The 12,013-nt window shown below is 37.8% G+C and overlaps 1 long non-coding RNA gene across 1 annotated transcript in view; it reads left to right on the top strand.

The window, feature by feature from the left end:
• Window positions 1-3,434, top strand: part of LOC309493613 — a 52,814-nt gene extending 49,380 nt beyond the window's left edge. Inside the window, exon 4 of the long non-coding RNA XR_014204014.1 lies at window positions 3,010-3,434. This is a non-coding gene — a long non-coding RNA (uncharacterized lncRNA). The remainder of the gene's footprint in view (window positions 1-3,009) is intronic.
• Window positions 3,435-12,013: the final 8,579 nt, after the last annotated feature.

The following is a 12,013-nucleotide window of genomic DNA, read 5'->3' as shown; positions in this document are numbered from 1 at the left end:
CAAATGTGAAGTTTCACAGGATGTCACAGAAGATCACAGGAGTATCACAATCCGTAGAACCAAGAAAAAAAAAGAAATAGAAACACAAAGAAAAAAAACCCTGGCCTGATCACAGACCAGAGCATTCATTTAGTGAATTCAAAAATAATTTAACATCAAAGATCGAAATAATCAAAATAAACTATATATATATATATATATATATATATATAATACTCTTTTACCTCTAAAACAATCGTTTTTTTCTCTCACGAAGGCGCATGTGACCAACAGTGGCGCTGGTGAAGTAAATTGGACAAGGAATAACCACGCGGTTCACTATGACCACACTTATAATCATTTAGATTGAAATATTCAAATTAAACAATGGAACATAGCAATATATTTTTTTTCCACAAGAAATTATAAATTAATCATTCACCTCTATATTCATCGTTTTTCCTTTAACACAGGCGCGTCTCACACGCATGGCCAACAAGGGCGTCGGTGAACAAGGAATACCCACGCGGTTCACTATAACCCCGGAGTAAAATGTGACTCAACAATATTCAATCAGCTTCTCCATACACTGCATGCTACGAAATGAATCAATTTAACTCATTTCTACTTTTCAGAAGGTTTTCTTTTGACTATATTCCTTTAACTTAGATCGCAAAGATCCACAGATTCACCTCACGTCTTTTCTCCTCTATCATGCTCAGCTCTGTCTCTCCTCGTTACGCAGGCGCGTGATGACGGAGCGCTCTCATTGGTCAACCACCAATCAACTAAATAACTTAAAACGTCGACTTTTTTTTCTTAAATCACTTTTATACTTCACTTTTCAACCTTTATTAGGAAAATAAGATGTTAATAAATTGTGAATAAATTAAACTTAATTCCCTTTTATTTACCCTGAGTTAATCATTGTTGAGCAGAGATACAGGACGCCAATTGTCAATTAAAAGTAAATCTTTCTTGGGATTCGGGATTAAAGTAATTAAACCTTCAGTGAGAGTTGGGAGGAGAGTCTCATTCTGTATGCTTTCTTCAAAGACCTTAAGTAAAAAAGGTGATAATTCTTTAGAAAACTGTTTGTACTCTGCGATAAGCCCGTCAGTTCCGGGTGATTTACTGTTTTTAAGTTCTATAATTGAGTCATTAACTTCTAGCAGAGGTTTCTATCATTACCCAAAATAGTCTTGCAATTTTTAACAGATTCAAGAAAAGTACATGCCTCTTCAGAATAATTTTGATGGTAAAGATTACAGTAAAAGTCAGCACAGAAATGTGCAATTTCTTGAGGGTTATTAGTCACTGTCCCATCAATATCTAGAGATTCAATTAATGAGGTTCTTAAACGACTCTTTTCTAATCTGAAAAAAATATGCTGTGTTACATTCTCCTTCCTCTGTCCATTTTTTGTCTATATATAAGCACCCTGTGCTAAGTGTACAGGTCATTTAATTTACATTGCAGTTCAGCTTATCAGATTCAGAAAGCAGCTCTGGGGGTTTAGAAGAAAGTAGGCCTATTGCAATTTTTGACACCACCGGCACCTTATTTTCTTCTGCTCTTTTAAGTTTGTCTAAGTTACTACCAAATTTTCTGAAATATTTACTGATTTCAAACTTCAACAGCTCCCACTGGCAACAATATGAATCTAACGCTAATGCTCTTTTCCAATATGGCTCAAATCAATCAATAATGTAATATTCTTTTTAAAGGTGCACGTTGAGGGCAAGTCTCTGAGTTTTTGCAGAACTATGCCCCCTCTGGCGGCAAGCGAAACTGCAGCCAGAAGCGTGCACGCTCACGGACAAAAGTTTTCTTTTTTTTATCTTACGTGGAGTTTGCGTTGGTGTTTGAAATGAACTACAAGCCGGTCTCTTAGAATCCATCTTCTACGGAGAATGGCGGCGAATACACAAACCTGCCAGACAGCCAGGTGAGCGTGCCGTGAACGCGCATGACGTCACGCCCAGTCTAAAATTCCGGCCCGAATCCCTCTTATTTATTTTACTTTACAGGATTATAGAGACAATCTCAGTGATCAGAGAAGGGCTCATTCAGCCCATCAGGCAATTGTTTAAGCATGTATGGGTTAGAAAACGGGTATTTTTAACATGAAAAGTTGCTTAATGCACCTTTAACATCTTTATACAGGAGAAGAGAATTGTTCAGTTTCCAATAAGAAAGAGTTGATCTGAAATCAAGGGATGCTGAGAGACTAACCTTAAGAGAGACAGCACTGTGGTCTGTAAGAGGCGTGGCGTGAATGCTGACTGATTTACAACTGTTTGCTAGGTTTTGGGAAAAAAAGCCAATAATCTATTCGAGACTGCTTAGAGTGGTCCTTGCTGCTCCAGTGGTCCTTGCTGCTCCAGGTATAGAGTCTCAGCTGTGGATATGTTTCTCTCCATATGTCAACAACATTAAATCGCATCATCTTACAGAAGCAATTATTTACGACAGCGGTAATGGACAGTTCCGCTTCCAACCTGTAGGGAAACCGAAGAGGAAAAGTGCTTTGGTGTTGTTTTAATTGGAGCTCTCTATTTCTTGGAGAGAGCTAGATTATTAGTTGATTAACTATATACACGATTAGTTGTATCTCACAACATTACAGTGTTATTCAGTTGTTTGTCCCATATTCTTCAAATAATCAGATTAATACTGCTTACTCCCTTTCTCACCAAACCTTGGTGAAGGAAGTGGGCCAGCTCAGTGGCCTAATGCGAGTCGTCTGGTTGAGGCCATCTGCCTGGCTCTCTGCCGCATTTACCCTGCTGGTCAGACTATCGCCAGAGTCAGAGTGAACCGGTGGGCTGTCATACTCCAGGGCAGGCCTATCGAATGATCAGGGATGTAGTCCTGGACAGCCCTGGAATCATAGCCCGGACTAAATTGAAGCTCTTTGAGCTAAACCAGCTCTATTTAGACTAACTCTAAATAGACTCAGATGTGTCTATTTGCAGATTCCACCCATCTCTACCTACATATGCTAATTGTCGTCTTTTCTGTACGTAGGCATAATACCAGAAAGAAGAGGCAGGAGAAGGAGGTCTTGCAGCAAAATGTCCAGCCGTTTTCTGTTCCCTTGGTGGCCTCTGAACACTTACCACCCATGCTGTCAAAACTTAAACAACCAGTCCAGCATGTGCACTCAGCCTTTGTGTTCGCCATCAATGAGGATGCATCTGGACTGGTAAGACCGCATGTTTGAGGCCATCCTTCAGCACAAGGGTTGACGCGTAGAAAGACAAAACCCAGAACAGTACCTTTGCCAAAAATGTGGACACCCAAAAACTAGAGTGTTTGGCCACAGCCAGTTCCGGGGTGTCCATTTTTGTGCAAAGGCCTCTGGGAAGACTGTGGGGCAGTGGATGGAGGAAATTAAGAAAGGATAGTGTGCTAAACAATAATGCATTTATACATTTGTATAAATAAGTTTGTTTTGTAAAATAAATAATAATACATTGATAATCATTAATAATAAATAATAAATTTTGTATAAATGTTTTAGTTTTTGTTCATAAATAGTTTTTTTCTCATGTCTGTGTATGTTTTTTTTGTTAGACATTTGTGCAATCCCTACTGTACAGGAGCATATTGAGTATTTTAAATAAAACATTGTTTATTTTCTAATGAAATAAAAACATACTATTTTAATATATTACAAAAATACAATATCAGATGCATTTCATGTAACCATATACAATATATTATTTTAACAGAACATAAATACAATTTTAAATTGAGTATTTTAAATACATATATATACACATTTATTTTTAAAGCAATATATTTATAAAATTGAAGTATTGAATATAAAATTGAAATGTAATATAAAAACACAATATCAAATATAGAGTATTTAAATTAATATTTTATTTACATAACAAATAAATGAGCGACGGCTGGTGGTACCATCACAGAGAGGCACAACATCACTCTCCAGAACATTTCCGTTCACTGTTCCCTGCTTGGTGGAATGATCTCCCTGCCTCATCTGGGGCATGTTCAAGTTCAAAACGTTGCACAACGTTTTTTAAACAGAAACGGTGATGCGTTGAACACACTGTTCTGATGACGCAAGAGTTGCAACTATGGCAGCTGAGAAGGCTCATTCTTTGTGTTCTTTGTGAAGAATTTTCTGAGCCTGATGAAGTCGGTATAAATATGTGTTTAATACTACAAAAATATGCTCGATGTTACAGTTACTGCACTTGCCGCCCAGAACAAAAGAGAACATCCCAATCGAGTGAAGGGATTGCTGAAACTGAAATGGAAGCACACATCTTACCTAATTCAGACTAAAATACATCTATTTAGCCTCACATACTGACTTTATTTGTAGGTCATACTGTTTTAATACCCTGTATTTTCTTTCTCATTTTTAGGAAAAGCACTTAATTACCATTGTTTATTTCTATACCAAATGTCATACACTTGCAATGAAGCTAAAAATATAAACAACTACATCATTATGTTGATATCCTATATTTTTACAATAAAACTTACGACAAACATGTCTTCTAATATCCTCAGTTGTTGCGTATACCGAGCTGCATCGAACACATTTGTAAATTACTTTCCTTGAACCCATTGTGCAAGTTCACTTTAATACCCCGTGTTTTATATACATGTTGCTGCTGATTGGACTGCAGTTCTGACACACCCACCAAACAAGAGAAAACGTATCTCAAACCCCGTTGCACACCGGTGCACGCCGTTTCCAGGAAACATGACGTTCAACCCGGAAACCGTAGCAAAACGTTGCGCACCGTTTTGAACTTGAACATGCCCCAGGTATGTTCCACGTTCCCAGCGTTCTGATTGGCCCGTCCACTTGCTCGCCATTGGTCGCAGCGAAGTTCCACTTAGAGTGCATGATGTGAGGTTTGTCATTGGTCTTCGAAAGTTCACTAAGCCTGGATCCTGATTGGCCTGTGAGCAGGACCGCTACCGAGCGCGTTTTGCGAAGTGGGGGCGGTATTGCTCAACAGTACTACGGAGTGCTTTGAACATTTTAATCAGATTTTATTACGGATCAACTGATTTTTGAATACATTTTTTTTTTTTTTTTTTTTTTGCTTCAAACGTGCATAAAGTAAGAGGTAAGGGTAAGGGCGAACACCTGTTTGCATTTGTATTTTTCGCATTTACATTTACTCCAAATGTCATGGGTGAAATATGATCATCATGATGAATATTAATATGCAGCAATGGTTTTGTCGTGTTGATTTATTTTCTTGATCTATAGTTACTGTGTTAAATACCATGGTTAATTTTCCGCAATTCTGTGTGGTTTTGTAAGATTTTATGTGCCTCGACTTAATATTTTGAAAAAATAAATAAAGCATAATGCCATACATTTTAATTACTGTAGTGAAGTAATGGTAAGTTCGTGGTTACTTTACTGATGTTGTTGGCTACTGTGTTACCCCTTTTCAGTTGGTAAATATGGTGACGTTTTTTGTGGGCGGAGCTTAGGTGGTGGCAGAACGATCCCTCTGGCCGCTTCACTAACGTTAGTTTGCAAGTTTTGTTAGCTTGTTTTTTAACAATGACTGGAGAAAATCCGATTTTATCTTAATGTGCAAGGTCACTCACTGTCCAGGACAACAAGTGTTACACCAGAATCTGTGACGGTATAATCTGTGACCGTAGTGGGCGCGGTTGTCACTGTGCTGCGTGATCTACGCAAACAGCGTAACTTCTGACTATAAGCCAAAGGTGAGGTATTTACGAAACGTTTGTTTAGAAATTATGGTTATTTACAATAAATTATTATTTGCTTGCCCAGATTGAGCTCAATGTGGTTTTTTTCAGAGTAGCCGACTACGTGTGTTTCCGTGTTCATTAATGTTTAATGTTTATGTTCTCACGCGAGAAGAGAACGGCCCTGACGTCCGTGCACGTTTAGGAAAAGTTTTTAGGCTTGTTCGACTTCATGCAGCTCTGCGCAGACCGATCGGCGGCTGACTTGAAGCAGTGCATGCCGGTTAGAAATTTTGTCCGACTTGATACAGCGCCGACGCCACGTGACTGTGACGTATGCCATCAAAGTACCACGAGAGCGATTCGAGAGTAGCCGGAGAACTCAGCCAGCGCAGCTTCTCAAGAGCGGCTGCACTGGGCTGCAGGAGGGCTGATGACGACACAGCTGTTCCACGATTGGCCGGATTCACCGCATGACAACGATCACGTGTGTTTCGTGTTTATTCATCTAAAGCTCACAAATCAGTTTTTTATAACAGTAAACACTCTTTTCATGTCGTTGCAATGTTATATTGTGTCATGTTTATCAAATTAAAACTGATTAAAAAACGTATAGACTCCACTTCATTGATATAGCTTATGTTGAACTTTATTCTTGTTCAAAGTCAAACAGACGCTGTATGAAGCAGTACATAAAGTAGGCCTATTGAATGAAAATGTATCTGAAACATCTGTGTATTATTTGGCAAATATTGCATTTATTTAACTTCAGCTGTGGTAAAGTACGCGAACACCACGTGAGCGGTCACTACGGGAACCAGAAAGTGTCCGACTTCACGTCTCCGTTTGCAGCTCCTCCCCGCCTGCACGCGGCTACTCTCGCCGATCGGTTACATCCAGCCGCAGCCGATGTCGAACACACCTTTTTTCTCAGTGTGTTTTGACACACAGTGACAACCGTGCCCACTACGCTCACAGATTATGACGGTCACAGATTCTGGTGTAACACCTGCATACACGCTCATTCAATGGATGGACGATCTGACAGGATTCCTCCGGATGAGTGGCCTGACTTCTACACCTACCCGATAGAGAAACTGAGGGTACAGAGAAATTGAGGGCATATACATATTTAGATGCCTATAACTGTACTAAATGGTCACAGGACTTGTGTTGTAGCCTACGATCCGCAGTTCTGCCTAGCTAGCGCCAAGGCCAGACAGAAGACGACAATGTAAAGAGTGACATTACGGTGCAATTTTAATGATGTGAATATTTTCTAGAAATTAACATTCCAGATACAGCATATTCATTTTTTAACTATGTATTTTATTACTCTTTCTTACCAGAGGGTTGTTCCATAAAACAAGATTAGAATACAAGCCAGGCTTATTTTGGTTAGTCAGACTTATTGTCGGTTGATTCTGTTTCATAAAGCAAACTTAAAATAGTTTGATCTCAATTACTCTGGCAACTTATGCTGGGAAACTAGCCTGGTCCAGGGCAGGCTAACTGTCAGGCTAAGCCTCAGTTGTTACACAGATCCTCTAACACTCACCAATAGGAACACAATGACTGACACTCTCTCATACCATTATTTTACTTTATTAACCATTATCAGTCCAAAAATAAATATACAGTAAAGAAAATCAACTTAAATAAGGCTACAATGATAAATGAGACAATATAGACCTACAAACGTGTTAAATTGTATATGAAATGTTTGTTAACGTTGTTATATATATATATATATATATACACTCACCTAAAGGATTATTAGGAACACCTGTTCAATTTCTCATTAATGCAATTATCTAATCAACCAATCACATGGCAGTTGATTCAATGTATTTAGGGGTGTGGTCCTGGTCAAGACAATCTCCTGTCAGCAAGAGACAGTTGAACATGTAATACTTTACTGCAGGAAATACAACAATGAAAGACGTAATTTCATTCAGTCACTAATTAAAGCTATATATGATAGTATTATTAAGTTTATTAAAGAAACGGAATTAAGTAAAAGAATTTAGGCTGTTGTTTTTTTTTTTTTTTTTTTTTTTTTTTTAACGTTTTGTTTTGTTGTTGTTTCCTCATGAATTTTCATTCATATGTCGCATTATGTCAATCCTATAAGCATGTATCCTGTCCACACTCCAGTCCAGTCGGTGGCGGTAATGCACCTACAAGTTGGTTTGCCAACCTCCAATAAACACCAAAGAAGAAGAAGAAGACAATCTCCTGAACTCCCAACTGAATGTCAGAATGGGAAAGAAAGGTGTTTTAAGCAATTTTGAGCGTGGCATGGTTGTTGGTGCCAGACGGGCCGGTCTGAGTATTTCACAATCTGCTCAGTTACTGGGATTTTCACGCACAACCATTTCTAGGGTTTACAAAGAATGGTGTGAAAAGGGAAAAACATCCAGTATGCGGCAGTCCTGTGGGCGAAAATCCCTTGTTGATGCTAGAGGTCAGAGGAGAATGGGCCGACTGATTCAAGCTGATAGAAGAGCAACTTTGACTGAAATAACCACTCGTAACAACCGAGGTATGCAGCAAAGCATTTGTGAAGCCACAACACGCACAACCTTGAGGCGGATGGGCTACAACAGCAGAAGACCCCACCGGGTACCACTCATCTCCACTACAAATAGGAAAAAGAGGCTACAATTTGCACGAGCTCACCAAAATTGGACAGTTGAAGACTGGAAAAATGTTGCCTGGTCTGATGAGTCTCGATTTCTGTTGAGACATTCAGATGGTAGAGTCAGAATTTGGCGTAAACAGAATGAGAACATGGATCCATCATGCCTTGTTACCACTGTGCAGGCTGGTGGTGGTGGTGTAATGGTGTGGGGGATGTTTTCTTGGCACACTTTAGGCCCCTTAGTGCCAATTGGGAATCGTTTAAATGCCACGGCCTACCTGAGCATTGTTTCTGACCATGTCCATCCCTTTATGACCACCATGTACCCATCCTCTGATGGCTACTTCCAGCAAGATAATGCACCATGTCACAAAGCTCGAATCATTTCAAATTGGTTTCTTGAACATGACAATGAGTTCACTGTACTAAAATGGCTCCCACAGTCACCAGATCTCAACCCAATAGAGCATCTTTGGGATGTGGTGGAACGGGAGCTTCGTGCCCTGGATGTGCATCCCACAAATCTCCATCAACTGCAAGATGCTATCCTATCAATATGGGCCAACATTTCTAAAGAATGCTTTCAGCACTTTGTTGAATCAATGCCACGTAGAATTAAGGCAGTTCTGAAGGCGAAAGGGGGTCAAACACAGTATTAGTATGGTGTTCCTAATAATCCTTTAGGTGAGTGTATATAAAATGTACTTTATTATGTCTTTCAATTCAAACACATTTAACACAATTATACAAATAGTTATTTAGTTAGGATAATATGTATTCCTTTATTTTATGGAATATTCTTTCATTTTAGAGTTGCACATATCTTTTCAAAATGTATACTTTTGCTCTTAATTTCACGTTATCTTCTCCATAATAAACTAAATCTAACCAAACATTCTTGCTTTCTCCAAAAAAACAATTATTGCTTTAAAAGCTGTAATTATCAGCATTCTAAATAAGTATAAGTCATCTTTGTTAAGTAGCTTAGGTCCTAAACCCAAAACTATATTTTGTATCTTTATTATATTTGGTTTCTTAAAAAATTCTTCCCTGAATTACTTCAGTTCAATTTATTTATTTATTTTAAGTATAAAATATATGAGTGTAATGAGCTATAAGTTCACTGCAACTTATCCAACATCCTAAAGATAAATTATTATAATTAGAAGATATTTCTGGTGTTATAAAATATCGCATAGCCTATTAATTTTCCAAGCAAAATGTATATATTGGTCAGAATTATTGCGCTCCTATTTGGCGCGCATGCGCGCAGCAGCGCTCTTTCAATGTGAAGTTTAGCAGCAAAATGGAAATATTTGCATGTCTAAGATTTACAGATGGAGAATATTCCTGTGAATGGTAAGTTTTGCAAACACCATGTCTCAAACACATAAAACAGCACAAAATATACGCTGTTTGATGGTGGATTGATTTGATCTATGATAGACCTCTAGGGCTGCTTAAGAAACGCGTGCACACGCAGTTATCTAGACTAGATAAACCTGGATCAAATTAGTGGGATTGCGTGAACTTGAATTACCTTTTATGAAACCGCTTTAGCCCCAACTTATTTGTTAGGTTTATTCAAGTCGGGTTTTGGAGTTTAATCCCCGCTTTTCTTAGCATCTTTTATGGAACAACCCTCAGGTTATTCAAAAAGTCTAGTCACAATCAACCAAAACAATGTATACAATCATAGATGATTCACAAATAATCACAATAATTTAGAAAACATTATGCGATACAATTTCAACTTGGAGCCTGTAGGCTATTCCGTCGATTCTTGCACCCAACAACACAACAAGATGACATTTTATTACAATAATAATAATTTAAGCTCCTTATTATGTAGCCGAATCTGAGGGTTGTTCCATAAAACAAGATTAGAATACAAGCCAGGCTTATTTTGGTTAGTCAGACTTATTGTCGGTTGATTCTGTTTCATAAAGCAAACTTAAAATAGTTTGATCTCAATTACTCTGGCAACTTATGCTGGGAAACTAGCCTGGTCCAGGGCAGGCTAACTGTCAGGCTAAGCCTCAGTTGTTACACAGATCCTCTAACACTGACCAATAGGAACACAATGACTGACACTCTCTCATACCATTATTTGACTTTATTAACCATTATCAGTCCAAAAATAAATATACAGTAAAGAAAATCAACTTAAATAAGGCTACAATGATAAATGAGACAATATAGACCTACAAACGTGTTAAATTGTATATGAAATGTTTGTTAAAGGTTGTATCAGTGATTTCAGGCCCCCCAAAAAATGATCACATTCATCTAATCTTTCCTAACGATCCGCTAGCTGCCCGCCCCATAAGCAGACCGTCAAAAAAAACCACGTCTCTGTAAACAGCCTAGGCTCTGAAATCTGCACACAAAAACAATTGGTTTCACCAACCACTCAAAACCAAAACATTCTGTTCAATTTTTTAAAAATTGTTTTAAAGTATAAAATATATGAGTATAATGAGCTATAAGTTCACTGCAACTTATCCAACATCCTAAAGATAAATTATTATAATTAGAAGATATTTCTAGTGTTATGTATATTGGTCAGAATTATTGCACCCCTATTTGGCGCGCATGCGCGCAGCTGCGCTCTTTCAATGTGAAGTTTAGTAGCAAAATGGAAATATTTGCACGACTTTCTAAGATTTACAGATGGAGAATATTACTGTGAAATGTAAGTTTTGCAAACACCATGTCTCAAACGCATAAAACAGTTCAAAATATACGCTGTTTGATTGTGGATCGATTTGATCTATGATAGACCTCTAGGGCTGCTTAAGAAACGCGTGCACACGCAGTTATCTAGACTAGATAAACCTGGATCAAGTACAAGTGGGATTGCGTGAACTTGAATTACCCGGTCAGAGATTGGTCTATTTTAATACATCGTTACTTTAGTAAAACTATGATTAATTTTTGCAACAGTAGCCTACTCAACAGTAGGCAACTAAGTAACTAACGTTAGCTACGCAGTTGCTTTGATGATTTGACAGACAGATTTTTTTTGCGTCGAGCTTTCATAAATTAAGAGGTAAGCAAGGGTGAGGGTGAACACCTGTTTGCATTATTCGTATACGCATTTTTTCGTATACGCATTTAATCCAAATGTCATGGTTGAATGATCATGAATATTAATTGGCCTATGAAGCAATGGCTTTGTCGTGTTGATTTATTTTCTTGATCTATAGTTACTGTGTTAAAAACCATGGTTAATTTTCCGCAATTCTGTGTGGTTTTGTAAGATTTAATGTGCCTGAAATTTATATTTTGAAAAAATGAAAGCATATATGCCATACAGTTAAGCAATGGTAAGTTCGTGGTTACTGTACTGTTGTTGTACTGTGTTATTTTAATACAGTTACTTTAGTAAAACTATGATTAATTTTGTAAGGCTGTGTGGTTGTCTATGTGCCTCTTATTATTTTGAAGTATTCAATTCGATTCACATTTATTTGTATAGCGCTTTTCACTACACATCGTTTCAAAGCAGCTTTACAGAAAATACAGGTTTCTAGATTACAAGATATTATATTGATTATACAAGATATTATCTGTTATCAGAGGTGACTGTCATAATAATGTCCATGTCAGAAATGTACAGTTCTAGGATAATACAAATCATGCAGTGAGCAAACATCATGTATT

This window comes from Leuciscus leuciscus (assembly GCF_965113295.1).
Source record: "Leuciscus leuciscus genome assembly, chromosome: 3".
Classification (NCBI taxonomy): Eukaryota; Metazoa; Chordata; class Actinopteri; order Cypriniformes; family Leuciscidae; genus Leuciscus; species Leuciscus leuciscus.
Note: the sequence above shows the minus strand (reverse complement) of the source record. Positions and strands in the feature narration are given on the sequence as shown.